The following is a 14,350-nucleotide window of genomic DNA, read 5'->3' as shown; positions in this document are numbered from 1 at the left end:
ACTAGAGGCCTGGTGCACAAAAATTTGTGCACTGGGGGGCGGGGATCCCTCATCCCAGCCTGTGCCCTCTCGCAGTCTGGGACCCCTCGGGGGATGACCACCTGCTGGCTTAGGCCTGCTCCCTGGGGGATTGGGCTTAAGCGGGCAATCAGACATCCCTCTGGCAGCCCGGCAGCCCTCGGGGGATGCCTACTTGCCAGCGGGGAGCAGACCTAAGCTGCAGTCGGACATCCTTAGCACTGCTGAGGAGGCAGGAGAGGCTCCCACCACCACCTCTGTACTGGCAGCCATCAGCCTGGCTTGTGGCTGAGCAGAGCTCCTCCGTGTGGGAGCTCACTGACCACCAGAGGGCAGCTCCTGCATTGAACATCTGCCCCCTGGTGGTCAGTGTGTGTCATAGTGACCAGTCATTCCCAGTCTTTCTGCTGTTAGGGTCAGTTTGCATATTACCCTTTTACTATATATGATAGAGGCCTGGTGCACAGGTGAGGGCCAGCTGGTTTGCCCTGAAGGGTGTCCCGGATCAGGGTGGGGGTCCCACTTGGGTGCCTGGCCAGCCTTGGTGAGGGGCTGATGGCTGTTTGCAGCTGGCCACACCCCCTTTATGGTGGGGATCCCCACTGGGGTGCCTGGCCAGCCTGGATGAGGGACTGAGGGCTGTTTTCAGGCTGGCCAAACTGGCAACGAAAGCTCCCAGCCTCTCCTTTTTTTCTTTTATTCTGGGATTTACTTACCTTCAGAAAATTGAAACTTTGTTGCTGTTCCAGCTCCAAGACCAGGGCCTGCTGAAAGCAGGTTTCTGGGGTTTGTTTAGCTTCTATAATTGCAACTTTGTTGCTTAGAGTGGAGCTCAGAGCCCAGTCACAGCAGGGAGGAAGCTTGGCTTCCTCCATCACTGGAGCAAGCAAGCCTCCTGCTCGCTTCAGCTGCGTAGCTGCTGGCTGCCATCTTGGTTGGGTTAATTTGCTTATCCTGCTGATTAGCCAATGGGAAGCATAGCGGAGGTATGCTCAATTACCATGTTTGTCTATTATTAGATTAGATGGGTTATTATTCAGCCTTGAAAAGGAGGAAATCCTGATACATGTTACAGCTACAATATAAAATTGAAACTTGAAAACATTATGCAACGTGAAATAAGCCAAACACAAAAGGACAATTACTGTATGATTCCACTTATATGAAGTACTGAGAACAGGCAATTCACAGAGACAGAAAGTAGAAGTTACCAGGGACTGAGGGGCAGGGGAATGAGAGGTTTTGCTTAATAGGTAAACAGTTTCTGTTTGGGAGGGAAAAGTTCTAGAAATGGATAGTGGTGATGTTCGCACAATGTTTTGAGTACTTAATGCCACTGAACTGAACACTTAAAAATAGTTAGAATGGTAAATTGTATGTCTATTTTACCATAATAAAAAGTCTACACTTATAACAAAAAACAAGCTGAGGGACAGTTCAAGTTATTGAAATAAGTTGGTTTCACAAGTCTAAAGGCCATTAAAATCAAATGACCAACATATGCTTTCTAAGGCTATGGGTTGTGTGTGTTCTCACTTTAGGAAATCTAATAGAATTATTAAAATAAAGAGGTGATTACATTTTCAGAGGGATTTATCCAAGCATTCCTTTAAGCAAGGAGCTTCCCTAGAAAACTTATTGTTCACTAATTGATCAGGAACAACCCAACAAAGACAGAAATACTCTCCTAGAAAGAGCATCAGGAGGTTGGGGTCCCTCTCTAGCATATAATCTCACGCAGGAGACCAGACACCTGTGTTTCTGCCTTCTCAGAGGAGCGCTGGCTCCTCTCGAACCTTCTACAAGAATGCAACACATCTTAGGTGAGTTGGAGATGTGAGGGTGAGTGCATAGCTTCTAAGCTGATAACCTGAGGTTTCATTTCAATAGTTCAGATACTTTTTCTATTAGACTGTGAGCTCCTTGAGGGCAGGGATCAGGTTTTCTTTTCTTTTTAAATATATTTTTATTGATTTCTGAGAGGAAGGGAGAGGGGGAGATAGAAACAACAATGATGAGAGAGAATCATTGATCAGCTGCCTCCTGCACGCCCCCTATTGGGGATCGAGCCCGCAACCTGGGCATGTGCCCTTGACCAGAATCAAACCTGGGACCCTTTAGTCCACAGGCCAATACTCTATCCCAGGAGTCCTCAAACTTTTTAAATAGGGGGCCAGTTCACTGTCCCTCAGACCGTTGGAGGGCCGGACTGTAGTTTTTAAAAAAAATATGAACAAATTCCTATGCACACTGCACATATCTTATTTTGAAGTAAAAAAAAACCAAAACGGGAACAAATACAATATTTGTATTTGCATGTGGCCCGAGGGCCGTAGTTTGAGGACCCCTGCTGTATCTACTGAGCCAAACCAGCTAGGGCAGGATCAGGTTTTCTTTGTACTATGTTGTCTTGCAAGTATTCCACATATAGTAGGTGAATAATATTATTTACTGAATAAGTGAATTAGTAAATGAATGAATGAATGAACAACTTTAATTAAAAATGGCAATGGAGGGTCAAACAAAAATTATTATGAAGTAGCTCTGAAATTCTAATATACAGAAAATATACTTGAGTCTTAAAAGTTCAAATAATACAGTGGGGTTGAGAAAAAAAAGGAACTCATGGACAACAGTGTGGGTATATTGTGGGTATAGGGAAGCAGGTGGAAATAGAGGAGGGTATAGGGGCAATAAATGGTGATGGAAAAAATTTTAATAAAAGTTTACATTCAAATAACACAATCCTAGAAAAGCAATCCTTAGAACAGTGAGAAAAATCTGTGTTCAAGTTTATCAATCCTAACTTCGCCTACTGTGGTGAGCCAGCAAGGCCATGGCATACTCAGCCCCACATTGGGCGCCATATGTGCCGTGCCAGCTCAGCCAGGTTCAGTGACCCTGAGTGGGGGCAGTGAAGGATGGAGAAAAGACAAACAAGAGAAGAAAGCTGGGTCTGGGTGGCACACTGCCCTCTCTGATGGAGAGAGACAGCGCCACGGACTACAAGTGGTGTCTTTATTTTATAGCCAGATTCCACGAGGCAAAGTAAGGGTGTGACCAAGATGTTTACAAAATTCTCATGGGTTTTGATCCTACTCAACTACATGCACCTGAACTCTATCAAGCCCACATCACTCAGACACGTGGGCCACGTGTTCGGACCATAGGTTCAAGCTTACAACTATAGCTTTTGGCTATAATTGTGCTGGGAGGGATCTACCCTCCGAGCTGGGACTTGCACGTGGCCATGAGAGGACTGCGCCCTCTCATCAGTCCAAGGCTTGAACCTGTCCAAACACTGTAGCCGCTCTCCACAGCCTACAAAAGGGATGTATTTTCTACTGTGTTTGTAACCCTGCCGTGCACCCAAATGCACACATCCACTGGGTTCTCAGTAAACACTGCTGACAGAATAAAAGACAAGACAAAAAATAGCTTGCAGAACTTTTCATTTTTTACAAGTGTGGAAAGCATATTAAACAATCTGCTGATTAAAAATATGCATGTTTTGACTTGCATATGAATCAAATTAACATATATAAATCTTCACATCACTAAATTCACAGCCATAGCCAATGTAATTTTCCATGTTTCTTCAATTCATCAATTCCAGAGTGACATAATTAAGTTATTAGGCATAAAATATACAGTAATAATTTATAACTAAAAACTAACTCTTTTTTTAGTTAAATTTGGTGATCATTTATCTTCTAAAAATAAAAAGGCTGCCCAGCAGTGTGACTCAGTGGTTGAGCATTGACCTCTGAACCAGGAGGTCACCGTTCAGCTCCTGGTCAGGGCACGTGCAGGAGGCAGGAGATCAATGATTCTCATCATTGATGTTTTTATCTTGTGCTCTCCCTCCCCCTTCCTCTCTGAAATCAATAAAAATATATTTTTTAAATAAATAAATAAAAATTTAAAAAGGCATAAGGTCATTGAAAATCTAAAATTTTATGTTCAAATTTTCTTTATAATAGCTAATATTGTTGGTGGCAAAATGATACCAGGTGTTAGTACCATAATAAGCCTTATTTCAGCGATCTCAGTACTCAAGTTCTGGCTGAGAAAGAATTCAGAGCCAAGATTCAAACTATAAAAGAAAGTTTATTTAGAAAGCCACAGAGGAAGAAGTGAGCTATGGAAGAAATGCGCTCAGGAAACAAGTTACAGAGGCAAAAGGGGGGCCCTTGGAGCTTAGGAGAGTGAGAGAGGCAAGAAAAATGCACTGGGGGGAGTGGGGATAGGCCAGAGGGTACTGCATAGAGCAGTGATGGCGAACCTTTTGAGCTCGGTGTGTCAGCATTTTGAAAAACCCTAACAACTCTGGTGCCGTGTCACATATAGAAATTTTTTGATATTTGCAACCATAGTAAAACAAAGACTTATATTTTTGATATTTATTTTATATATTTAAATGCCATTTAACAAAGAAAAATCAACCAAAAAAATGAGTTCGCGTGTCACCTCTGACACGCATGTCATAGGTTCGCCATCACTGGCATAGAGAGAGCCTTCTGGGTCCTCCAGCTTGAGGGTTTATCTGAGATCTCAGGGGCGTATCCCGATAGAACATCCGTTTTCCAGGTGGGTCCTTTCAGGTTGTGGTCTCTACTGATTGGTCAGCACCAGGGCAGGGGGTCATTAGTCAAGGCAGCTGGCCTGAGGTCAGCCATGGCTTGTCTGGTGTTGCTGCTTTTCTGGGCCTCGAGCTTAAACACAACTGAAGCCTAGATGTTATCTCTAGGGCTTAATGCTTAAGAGAGTGGTCATGCACGGGCTATTCTCTAGCCCCCTTGTTCCTTTTCTCAGGGGGTCTACCGCAGGACCAGCAGCATGCCAGGGGAGGAGAGGTCAGGGGGTTAAACCACATGACCAGCCATATCCTACAGGACAAAAGGTTTCCCTGGGTGAAGTCCTTGTTTTCCCAGTTTTTCCCATTGCTAGGCACCTGGGGCTTCCCACACGGATAACCTGTACCTGACCCATAGTCCTTGCTCTGCTCATGTCTGTCTAACCACCTAGCACAACATCATCGCGGAAATTCAAAATTTGAGGTATCATGAACTGGCATTGACCAAAGTAATATACGTTGATCGCTAGTCCCTTGCTGCTTGCTATGACCCCAGAAATGTGCAGCTTTCCAAGTTCCAGCTTCTATAATTTCAGCTTCTACCTGCTTCTCCGCTCCTGCTGCTCGATCACCACCTTTTTCTCTCCAGGACCCTGTCTAGAGCTGGGAGATTCTCTGCGAAATAGAGGAACAGCTCTGTGCACTGTTACCACCATCCCAGGAGGAAAAACACATCCAAACTGCAAACCTAGATCATATGCAACCGAGGTCTGGGCCAAGACTATTCAGAGGCTCACATTGCCATTACTAAGAGACATCCTGTCTCTCCCTCTTCACTCCTCAGTCCTGAGGATTCACCACCATTCAGCACCTCTCTTGAACCAAGAATGTAGCCTGGTGTATCCCCTCGCACCCTGTTATGGATGTGCCTCTGCCCCATATGAATGCCTGGCACTTTGGTCATTAGGTCCCCCTAGGATTGCTGGCATGACAGCCATGTTTTCTAGCCTTGTCTGGTAATAAGAACCAACTAGGGCTATGGATACAATCACAGAGTCCTAGGCCCTTTCCTTAGGTGTTTGTATTTAGTAGATCTATTTGGGATTATAAGGTTCCAAAATGAGCCACCCCAAGAGATGACTTAATAATATACACAGTACTTTGAACTAAAGGCAATTTTAGCTTCAGGCTCAAGAGAAATTTCTGTCCCTCCCTTTAAACTACCTAAAAGAATTTGAATTAGAGGCCTTGCCCATTAGAGATTAACATAGACTAGTGTCCCGGTGCCTGGATTCGTGCACATTAAAAGACATTAATTAGAAGAAATATTTTAATATAGCTATTCGCATCTTGCTAATGAAAAGAAAATAGGATTCTACCTAGTCTCCTAACTACCTACTCCAGGATTTCTGTGAGGATCAAATGAGATGAGGCATGGGAAACGCTTCACAAACATTTGGTTAAACTATGAAATGTTTGCACCTGGCTATAAAGCAAGTCAGGTTCCTGGGCTAAAGAAACCTCAAGGAGGCTAGTCGCTAGGGAGAGGAAGCTGGGCGTTGCTACGTGACATCATTACCCAGCGCCCACAGCCACCGTTTCCGGGCTGGGCTGGGCTGTGGGCCACATTTTGCGCCATGGGGTCTTGGCAGCATTGGCTGCGATTTGGTGGGGTGTCGCTCCAGGGCGGTGGCGGAGCCTGTCTCACTTGGGGGAAGCCGAGTGTTGGTTTGTTGGCGCCAGGTCCGTGATGCCGTTTCTTTTTAAATGGCCAGTGCACGTCATGGCAGCTCCTGTGTTGAGCATCTTCCACTTGGTGGTCAGGCACGTCATAGCTACTGGTCGGACGGACAGACACTTAGCCTTTTATATATATAGATAACTTCTTTTGACCTACCCATAGGGCATAGAAAACTACTAATTACTGAACTTCTGAAGCCCCTGAGGCACCTTACCTCATCCCTAGCTCAGGCTGTCTCACAGACCTCAATCCCCCTTCCCATCTATGAACCTCTTACCTATGCAGGGTCTCTGACTCTCGTGTATGTGGGATTTCCACGCGCACGATATTAAGTTTAATTTTCTCTATTCAATCTGCCTCCTGTTGACTTTATTATGCAGACAGCCAGCAGAACCAGAGGAGGGAAAGGGGACTTTCTCCCTTCCCCACAGGGTCCAGGAGTCTGAATGTTTAAGACTGCCCAGGTGATGCTTTCCTGCAAGGAATTTCGGGAAATACTGAGCTCAAACACTCTTCAGAGTGTTCCTAGAGTCTCCCAGGAGGGGAACTTGCCCTGCATGGATTCAAGCCTTGCAATCTACAGGGATCATAAGAGTGAATGTGCTTTGTACACTGGGAAGTCTTTATAAATCCAAGTCACGTTATTGTTATCATGATTATATACCTTTAGCCACAGCCACCAGGACACAATGCATATGCCAAGATGTGCTTCTCCGCCCACAGGACGAAGTGAACAACCAGGTCCCTGAGGTCCTGGAAGATGGAGGAGGAGGAGGAGTGGTCAAAGTAGAGGAAAGGGAGAAGGCAGAGCAAAGGCTGGAATCTGGAAATTAACACATATTCATTTCAATCTACAGCTGCTTTGGCTGCTGATATAAATCAAAGGAAAAAGTGGGGGAAGCGTAAACAGTATGCATTTTCAGAGATGAAAGACTAAATATGTTAGCCTGGTGGTTCATTTATTGAACTTCCGATTTTATTTTTTAGTATTACTATGTGAATAAATGTGAGTTGGGCTCTGAGACACAACTAGGTGCTAAGATGAGCACCTGTCTGCTGGGTGCCATACAAAGCAGGGAGCTTTCGTTATCTCCATGAGGTTGCCAGGGCTGGGGAAAAGTTCCTGTCCTGGCAGTTTGACCGTTGACCTAACATAAATGAATGATGAATGTAGTTAGAGCACGTTTTCCTTCATGGACACCAAGACCAGGCCCGTCCGTTCAATATTGATGAAGAGAATTTGCAGTGATGCCAGAGATGAAAGCGATACATATTCTGGCAGAGTGCTGGGAGAGAACTTAGCGATAACAGCCACTCTCTTTCTGAGGCTTGAATACGAAGGTGTGAGTTGCACAGTAGCCTGCAGAATCACAGGGCGTCACGAACAGGAAAACTGTGCTCCAAGTCTCCTTACGGAGATGAATTCAGTCTTCCGTGACTGAGTATGTTCCTGCACAGTGGCAGGGCAATGGACTGGCTCTTTATGATCCCATCTGAAACCATGATCATACAACTAGACATCAACAACTCAAGTCAGCCAAGCACATTGTACAAATAAGTAGCATGAATGAGAAGAATCTACTGGATGCAATATTTGGGGATTTAAGGGCGGGACAAACTTTCTGCTACCCTCAAGGTCCCTCCAGGCTGGCCTAATAATCAAGTAGACATGAGACAGATTAGCAAGAGAAAATAACCAAATTTAATACATACATATGTGTGGGAACCCTGCATACATGAGAGAGTCAGAGCCTTCCCCCACCCCGGGCAGTGGGGGAGGCAACACCCCGTGCTTGAGAGGTTAGGGGTAGAGCTTACATGGGTATATAAGACATCCTGAGCGAGGAATAATGTCGGGTACCTTGGAGCTTCAAAGTTCATTGCCTCTAATTCCAATTGTTCAAATTGTTCTAATCTAGGCAGAAGTTTCTCTTCAGTCTACTGCTAAAGTGGCCTTGAGCTCCAAACAGCCTGCGTAAATTTTATCTGAATAAATTCAAAGCAATTCAAAATTAACTCAGGTGTGTATTTTAGCCTCGTTGGAAGCAGTGGCGCCTTCCATTGTGACAAACATTCCCAACCAGCTGAGCTGCAGCCAGGAGATGGCTTTGGGATAATTAGGAAGCATATTAGATGCCAAAACATATTAAATACCAAGTATGCCTCAAATTAGCCTCCTTTGACAGTCATACAAATTCTTCACAATTCTCATTCTCAATTATAATTCCTTAGGTCTCATCCCTTTTTCCTCAGATATCTATAAGGAGAAAAGTTTTTCCACACTCACCCGGCTGATAAAATTTCAATCACTGAAACTTTCCCTTTAAAACTAACAAGGCTTTTTTTTTTTTTTTTTTTTATCTCGGGGAATTGGCCCGATAAGGAATTCACAGGCCACTCAGAATTACCAGAGGAGCTGAAACTGGAGCAGCGCAGATGAATGAGATCCCTGTAGATAAGCCACAGCATTCAGGGCCGTCTGCGGCAGCAGCCTCTCCCCTCGCTTAACCTTGTGCCGAAGCCACTGTGGGTAACTGGATTCCCTGTGCGCCTCTCTCTGTCAGAATGGAAAGTAGATTTTTAGGGAGATGTCGGACTGGCAGTGGAGGGGGCAACACCCCGTGAAGGAAGGAAAACTGTGTAAGGACCTAGGAGATCTGCCCTAACTAATTTGCCACCTCAGATCAGTTACTGCACGACTCACAAACCTTGGTTTCCTTGGGTAAAAGCGGGGAGATTGAACCTGTGAGCAGAGACCTGGACGAGCTCTCCTAAGTGCCTGCATGGGGGCACGTGGGAAGGTGACTGGCTCTAGGCTCTGGCTGTCTTCGGACAGTCTACTTTGATCTGTTTACACACTGGGGTTTCAGATATGGTTTCAGTGCCTGAAAGGTGTCCCATGCTAGAGAAAGTTTGCAAACCCTGGACTCAATAAAACAACTGTTTCCTTTCAGCTCTCATACCCTCCGATTCTTTTTTAACATTCAGTGATAAGAGAGCGGGATGAAAGCCTGCTGAGACAACTAGAACAGTGGTTCTCAACCTTCCGAATGCCGTGACCCTTTAATACAGTTCCTCGTGTTTTGGTGACCCCCAACCATAACATTATTTTCGTTGCTACTTCATAACTGTAATTTTGCTACTGTTATGAATCGTAATGTAAATATCTGATATGCAGGATGTATTTTCATTGTTACAAATTGAACATCATTAAAGCATAGTGATTACTCACAAAAACAATATGTAATTATATATGTGTTTTCCGATGGTCTTGGGCGACCCCTGTGAAAGGGTCGTTCGACCCCCCAAGGGGTCGTGACCCACAGGTTGAGAACCGCTGAACTAGAAGATTTTCTGTTAAACTACTAACTAGGTATGTATGGAATCTGCAAAATAAAGGCATGCTTGAAGGGTGTGAAGGAGGAAACTCAGAGAGAAACCCAGAGGGTGCATCTCCCTTGTAGGTGAGGAGAGAGCTGTACCCCCTCTCCTTTCCCTTCCCCAGCAGACTTCTCCCCTTGCCCAGGGGTTCTGAGCCCTGGCCTTTCAACAGAATCGCCTGGGAGCTATTCCATAACCAGGGGTTTGTGCTCCACTCTGGGGATTCTGAGTCCACAGTTGTGGGAATGGAGCTTTCTTAGCTGTTTCAGGTGTGTGTATGTGTGTGTGTGTGTGTGTGTGTGTTACGACCCCTAGGTGATATTGATGTTAACTAGGATTGAGAATCTTTGCTTGGTTTCAGCTCTTCAACTTTTATCAACTCTTGTTTTCTCAAAGATATTCATGACCTCCCACAATGTCAGTTATCACTTTTAGGCAGATGACTACAAATCGAACTTTCTAGAAACAGCCACCTTCCATCTGGGTGTCTCAGCAGCCAGCCTTGCCTCTCTGTCATTCTGCACAGCCCTTCTTCCATGTCTCAGGCCCCCAGGGGCCTAAAGACATCTTTGATTCTGTCACTTCCTGTGCTGCCAGCATCCTATCTGCACAAGCTCCACAAATCTACCCCTGTACCTGCTCTTAAACTGGGCCCCAGCTTTGCGTTCCTACTGCCCCTCTTCAAACCAGGCTCCCTTTGTGTCTTGCCTATGTTATTTACAGCCACGTACAGCGGTCTCATTCTCCCACCGTTATCCTCTTTGATCCATACTAATCTGAGTTTGTTAGCCCCTTGTTTAAATAACTGCAGTGGTTCCCACTGCCTACCCTTTCATTTAAAAAAAAAATATGTTTTTATTTCAGAGAGAGGAAAAGAGAGGAAGAGAGAGATGGAAACATCAATGATGAGAGAGATTCATTGACTGGCTGCCTCCTGCACGCCCCCTACCAGGGATCAAACCCCAACCATGGCATGTTCCCTGACTGGGAATTGAACCATGACCTCCTGGTTCATGGGTCAGTGTTCAACCACTGAGCACACTGGCCGGGCTCATTGCCTACCCTTTTATTTGTTTTATATATTTTTTAAAATATATTTTTATTGATTTCAGAGAGGAAGGGAGAGGGAGAGAGAGATAGAAACATCAATGATGAGAGAGAATCATTGATCGGCTGCCTCCTGCACACCCCCTACGGGGGATCGAGCCTGCAACCCAGGCATGTGCCCCTGACCAGAATCAAACCTAGGACCCCTCAGTCCGCAGGCCGACGCTCTATCCACTGAGCCAAACTGGCCCCGGCTCCAGCCTCATCTTTGATTACACAGCAGCATGAACACAATCCATCAACAAAGAGTATTGCTCTTTTGTAAACAAGTCCTAGGCTTTCCTGATGAGATGCCCTCACCCTTCCCCTCCCTCAGCCCAGAAGACCCTCCTACCCATTCTAAGCCACCTCCTTCCTAAAGGCTCTCCAGAGCTTTCCAAGGGAATCTGTAACTGCACAGAGACCTTATTTTCTTTAATTTGCCCCTTTATTTGGATTTTTTTCCTTTGACTCAAACTGGCCTCTCCTAGCACCCTGACTCACCCACCTCCCTCTCCCATGCTTAATCATTAAGGCCTCAGGACAATCTGGTCAGCACCCAGTGGTCTTAGAAACGAAGCGTCCGGACTGTGGAGCGCAGGGAAAGCATTTTAGTCCAACTAGAGGTGACATCTGGGCCTCCGTGTATTTCAGCTCCAGAGCGACCCCCTCTTTATGAAACCAGACGAAGCAATGCCATGGCTGATGTCAGGACCAGATGCAATGATCAACTACCCCCCTACCCTAGTGCTGACCAATCAATAGAGATCATGACCCTAATTCCCTTAGTCACCATGTTCAGTAATTTTCCCCCTATATAACCCACCCACCAGAGGCCATCAGGGAGCCAGGTCTTTCATCATGAGCGACCTATGCCTCCAGGCATGGTTCCATCTCCTTAATAAACCTTTACTTTCTTGGCTGCAGACTCCAATTTCTGTCTTATTGGGCTTTGATGCGTGCAGGCAAACAGATCCCTTCAGTCCAGAAACAAGTCTGGAGCACAATGAAAACCATTGTGCTTGTCCCTTTTTCATGGCAGTCATGACATCCCGTCCTGTAGCATGGTTATCTGTGGCTCTATCTTATCCCCTTTACTGAGCCGCTGCTTCTTCAGAGCACTGCCCAGGAGCCTGAAGCTGTGTGAAAAGAGAGTGGACTTTGGAGCCAGAGAGCCCTTTATTCAAATTCCAGCTCTGCCACCTAACAGCTGTTTGATCTGCCAAATTATTTAACCTTTTACTGCTTTTGCTTCCTCATCTGTAAAATGGGAATAGTCATATCCAGTTCCTAGGATTAGTGGGAAGTCTGAATGAGATAATACACAGGTAAGGTGTCAGACAAAAAAAGGCCCTCAGCCCTGGCCAGTGTGGCTCAGTTGATTGGATGTTATCTAGTGCACTGAAGGATTGTCAGTTCGATTACTGGTCAGGGCACATGCTTGGGTTGCGGCCTGATCACTGGTCGGCGGAGGGGTGCAGTAGGCAGCCGATCTATGTTTTGCTCTCACATCGATGTTTCTCTTTCCCTCTCCCCTCCTCTCTCTCTAAAAATAAATAAAATTAACAAAAATAAAATAAAAAAATAAAAAAATAATAAAATAAAAATAAATAAAATTACCTTTAAAAAAAGGCTCTCAACAAATTGTAGTCCCCACTAGCAAATGTTGAATGGAGGCATGACAGGCTGTTATCTATGATGGAAGGTGACAGTCCTGCTGACCCAGCTTGATGGCAACCTTTCTCTATAGATATTCAGCACCTGATCCTTTTTACCCAAGAAGGAGAAGACAAGGCTATTTTTATTTTTGAGATAAGGCTTTGAAACAGAAGTAATGCCTTCTTCTCTCTTATCTATTGGCTAATAATAATAAGGTTTGGTAATAATAGTGAAATAGCAGATAGATAGGAAAGCGAAGAAAGAACAGCAAGAAAACTCTTATGTATCTTGATATCAAGAGACATAAAATGAACATGACTTTGCAAAACACATATTACCAAGTTACATTATGCAGTATATAAAGGAATAAGCCACCAGAGTTAGAGAGGTAGAAACCATCTACACTAATAAAAGAGAAAGATGCAAATTGACCATACCTTTGCAATGCCCAACAGCCAATCAGGAATGAGTGTGCAAATTAACCCAACAAAGATGGCGAGTTAATTTGCATACACAGGCGCCATGGCGACAACGCAGGCATTCCACACAGCCCCAGCTGCTCAGGGCCTCTGGGCAGCGTGGGAAGGCAGAAAGGCGGCTCTGGCTGGAGTGAAGGTGGTGTTGGCAGCCAGTGGAAGGAAGGCCCATTCTTGCACGAATCTTCGTGCATAGGGCTACTAGTTAAATAATAAAAGACCTATTACTATCATACATAAAATATCTATATATAAAAGGCTAATATGCTAAGTGTCCGACTGTCTGACCAGTCGCTATGATGCTCACTGACCAGCAGGAGGCAGACGCTCAATGCAGGAGCTGCCAAGTTGCAGTGACTTGGCAGCAGTGGTTCTTGGGTGATGCACCCTGAAACCAGAGAGAAGGGAGTCCGATTCCTCGTGGGGCCATGCCATTCCACCTTCTGCCATGGGTTATGTTGTTGCTAGGGCACTGTTGGCCCCGAATCTGGTTTACTGCACACTTGCGTTTGCGTTCCACACCCTATATGGCAGCAACTTTGCAGAGTGCCCCCTCACTCTCTGGGACCCCTCAGGGGATGTCAGAGAGCCAGTTTCGGTCCAATCCCTGCAAGTCAGGCTGAGGGACCCCACCTGCTGGGAGGACCCCGTTCACTCTGTAGACTCCCTTTGAGCCACAGCACCACCCCAAGTGCGGCTGGCCAAGGAGGGACCACGGGAGGTTGGCTCCAGGGAGTGTCCAGCCCATCTTGCCCAGTCTTGCCCCACCAGCCACTTTCTAATTAATCTCCTTTCAATGTGCACAAATCCGTGCACCGGGTCACTAGTAATATATATGTAATTCTTCTATAGATGCTTAAAATGTATTGGATAAGATTCAACACCAACCCCTAATAACATTTTTTAAGGGTAGAAGTAGAAAAAAATATTTTTTATATAGGAAAAATTCTAAGAGTAAAACCAAAGCCAGCATTATATTTATTAATGATATAGTGATATACCCATTAAAAGTATGTACAAAAGAATAAATACTATTTAATACTCGTGGCCTGGTGCATGGATTTGTGCACATTGAAAGGTAGTTAATTAGAAGAAAGATTTGTGCGGTAATTACATTACTGAAAAAAATTACATGTCGTGGATGGAACTGGAGAGCATTATACTAAGCGAAATAAGCCAGTCAGAGAAAGATAAATACCACATGATCTCACTCATTTGTGGAATATAGTGAACAACATAGGCTGATGAAAAGGGATAGATCCAGAGACAGAGAAGCAGCGATAAGACTGTCAAACCTCAGAGGGAAAGTAGGGGAGGGTGGGGGAAAGGGGAGAGAGCAACCAAAGGACTTGTATGCATGCATATAAGCCCAACCAATAGACACAGACAACAGGGGGCAAGGGCATGAGTGGG

This window comes from Myotis nattereri (assembly GCF_964212035.1).
Source record: "Myotis nattereri genome assembly, chromosome: 1".
In the NCBI taxonomy this organism is placed as follows: domain Eukaryota; kingdom Metazoa; phylum Chordata; class Mammalia; order Chiroptera; family Vespertilionidae; genus Myotis; species Myotis nattereri.
Note: the sequence above shows the minus strand (reverse complement) of the source record.